This window comes from Olea europaea, chromosome 20, assembly GCF_002742605.1.
Source record: "Olea europaea var. sylvestris chromosome 20, O_europaea_v1, whole genome shotgun sequence".
NCBI lineage: Eukaryota > Viridiplantae > Streptophyta > Magnoliopsida > Lamiales > Oleaceae > Olea > Olea europaea.
This window is the reverse complement of record NC_036256.1, coordinates 5,338,208-5,342,001: the sequence shown is the minus strand read 5'-3', so window position 1 is coordinate 5,342,001 and position 3,794 is coordinate 5,338,208.

Sequence of the window (3,794 nt, the reverse complement as noted above, 5' to 3'; positions counted from 1 at the left end):
GAGGATGGGAGAGAGTATATTACAGAAACCAACTTTTAGAGTTTCTGGCAGAGGAATTATATTAATGCCTCATAAATTGTTTTAGATAATTTTCTTCAGAATAATCATATTCACACCCCAAATTAATTTTATTAGATACATCGCATTTTTAGATTTTTTATTTACTAAAATAGTCATAAATAAAATGATATAAATAACCATCTAATTGACACTCATATTTATGAACATCACAAATAAATTTCCCGGCCAACCCATATACTTACATACACCACGAATGATAACCTTAACTCGTATAGGATGCATCTCAAATGAAAACCTATCCCATGGCCCTAGGCGTTGGGTGGATCGATCCGAGTGTTTCAATACTTAGAAATATCCATTATATTTCGATATTTTGTAAATGAAACCATTTGAGTTCTTGTAACACTGGAACCAAACTCAAACTTGAATAGTCAGTTGGGGTTCGATTCTATCTATAATATTTTTTTAATATATAATTTTATATAGGGCCTTTCAATACATATACCTAACACATTACTACAAGACAACATTTGTGTAAGGGAAAAATCTAGCTAAGAAATCTTCAAGAAGCAAAATGTTGGAAACTAAAAATCACGTAAAGAGGAGAAAAGCATAACATTAAAAATTGAATTAAAGTTTTAGAAGAAATTATTTTTTCTTAATAAATCTTATTCAATGTATAAGGCATGCTAGAGCCTCTAATATAATTATGAATTATGCTTAAACTATTCTACTCTTAAAATGAACTGGCATAAAAATATTAATTATATACATAAGTATATAGTATCAAAAAGGGTTAATTAGCACAAAACATTCATACCTTTCATTTTTTGGCATTTTTACCCCTATGCGCAAAATGTCATTTTCATCCATTTTTTAAATAAAATGATGATTTCATCCTCCTATTCAAATAAAACAAAAAAATAAAAATAAAAGAAAAATAAATAATTAATTGCAATCATAGTCTTAAATTTTTCAAAACATTATTTATAAGTCCTAAATTCTCGACTACCACAACTTTCACAACCCCACCCAGCTGCCACTTATAGATTTACATAGCACTACCTTTCGGCAACAATACCCATCGAACTCCACCACCACCAGCCTCGCCTCACTCTCCCCAACATCCTCCTCCATAGCATCGGTCACCAGTCCATCCAAAACAACCACATTTATAGCCCAAAATACCAAACTACCATATACAATCCTTCACAGCAATCCCACTTTCGACGCCACCCATGGTCCCGCACCACCACCAACGATTACCCCTCACCTCAATAATCATATACATGGCCTCACATCAATCAAAACTGTCTCAAATCATTTTGTTGTAATTCTAGAACATTCGGCGGTGGCGACATCCATTTTGCTAAATTCATCTCTTTCAATTCATGTATCTCACAACACTAAATCCCCAAATTGGCATCAATCGAACCATCAACAAACCCAAACGACAATGGGTATGAATCTAATTTAAAAATTATTCCCTCAACCGTTTCAATTTTTGATCCAAAACTCTCTATGGGCACGATGCACAGCGAGAGCTGTTTGACCAAAAATGGTGGGTCCTAAGTGCTCCAATCTTTCAAATTCATGTATGGGAGGACGATGGGGAAATGTGGCAAGGTTGATGGTGGTGGAGTCCGATGGGCATGGTGGCCAAAGGTGGTGCTATGTGTATCTACATGTGGCAGTTTGGTAAGTTGTGAAAGTGGTGGTGGTGGTGGAGAATTTATGATTTCTTTATAATTTTTTAAAAACTTAAGGATTATAGTTGCAATTGGCAATTCATCTTTTCCTTTTGTTTTATTTAAATAGGAGAGTAAAATCGCCACTTTATTGGAAAAAATAGATGAAAAAGACCTTTTACGCAATGAAAGGGGAAAGGTGAAAATGTCAAAAAATGAAAGGTAGAGACACTTTGCACAATAACATTAAAAGGTAGGAATCTTTTGTACTAATTACCCTATCAAAAAATTACCGTCCACAAATCCTACTTACTTTGTTTGAATAGGAAAGGGAAAATTATATTTCAAAAGAGAATTACAAACTTAAGATAACAAAAAAGGTACACTACAGTAACAAAAAAGATAAACAATGCATAAAAGTAAAAAGCTCGAATTGTAAGGAATGAATACTTTGATTCATCAACTTACCCCACAACCTACCTAGAATTTTGATTCATAAAAAACCCAAATCGCAACATCTACAAACTTCTGAATGTAACAATCTAATGTGAGGCGAGAAGCAAAAAAGTTGGAGTTAGTCTCGATTTTTTTAAGATTAGAGTTCAGAATTTTCTTCCCAATCTATAAATTATAAATTAAAAAATTATATAATAAATTGATTTCATTTAGGTATCCATGATTTTGGTTCAGGAACCAAGAATCGATCAGTTTTCGATTCTCGATTTTAGTTCCTAATTTTTTTGGGAATCGGATTGGAACCTCTAGTTCATGTTTGATTTTGATTCAGGAGGTTCGATTCCGATTAAAATATCCAGAAGAACTATCCTATATCCTTACAATTATATAAGAGGGAGTTTGGAGGACAATCAATCACAATTTCAACCAAAATGACATCATTTTTTTTCCTTATCTCTAAAATGACTTCATATTGCCCAAAGTATAAAAGGAATAACATGTATTCTTCAATTGGATCGATTCTAGATCCATAGTCTCTCCTCTCTTTCAAGCCATAGCTCTGTGTGCGATTTTCATCTAGTCTTGCATATTTTTCATTCATATAGGTTCAGATTTGTTTAAATTTGGTGTATTTTGTTGTTTTGTTCATTTTGGAAAATTAAAAAATTCCTTTCAATCCTTGCAAAGCCTTTCAATTGTTCTTTTGCATTGCTTTGGTAGGATCCCCAAATAAAGGGTATTTTTGGACTTTTGGTGATTTGAATTGATTCGTTTCGTTCTTTCATATTGCTTGTTTGGATCCTCAAATTACATGTGTGATCCTTTTGGTTTCTTTCTTAGATTGTCAAAGCCATGGTGTTTCTGGAATTTAGGGTTTGGTTTACTCACTTTTTCTGGTGGGTTCCTTCGCTTTGTATTCATTTTAGAAAATCAAAAGTTTTTTGGAGAGTAGTTCAAGCCCTTTTAGTTGTCTCGCATTTCAACGAATCGAGGGTATTTTTGGAATTTCCAACTCTCTATATCATGTGGACTTAATCATGTATTGTAGTTCTCGATTTCAATAAACTTCATGAACATGCCAAATTAATGAAAAGAAATTAAAACAACGACAAACGTTTGATGTGAAATTATATAAAATATCAAAAGCCAATAATTGAAGTCAAATTTTCCAAACTAGTTTCTTTCATTCTTCCTAACAATTGAAATTAGCTGCTCATCATTTTATACAAACATATTGAATTTAGGGATACATCATTGTCATCGGGATTGGAAAAGAAAATAGAAGATAATGAGATTTGGAGACAAAGTCCGTGAACAGAGCTTCAAAACACAATACCATTTTCGTCTTTATACCTCCTTTTCTTGAGAATAAGAAAATCTTAATTCTACTTCCTCTAGATCAATCAATTAACATAAAGAAAAATAGATATTTAAGAATAGTTAAAATTTCTAGATGTTCGTTTTGAAATAATGAAGTTCGACCCAACTAACACCTAGAAGGAAGTAAATATGTGTTTTATGCGGAATTTAATTTTACCAATTAATAAAAGCAACAAGTCTCAATTATTGATTAATCCAAATGAATTCACATGCAATACTAGCCTAAATTGAATTACTGTAGTTGATAAT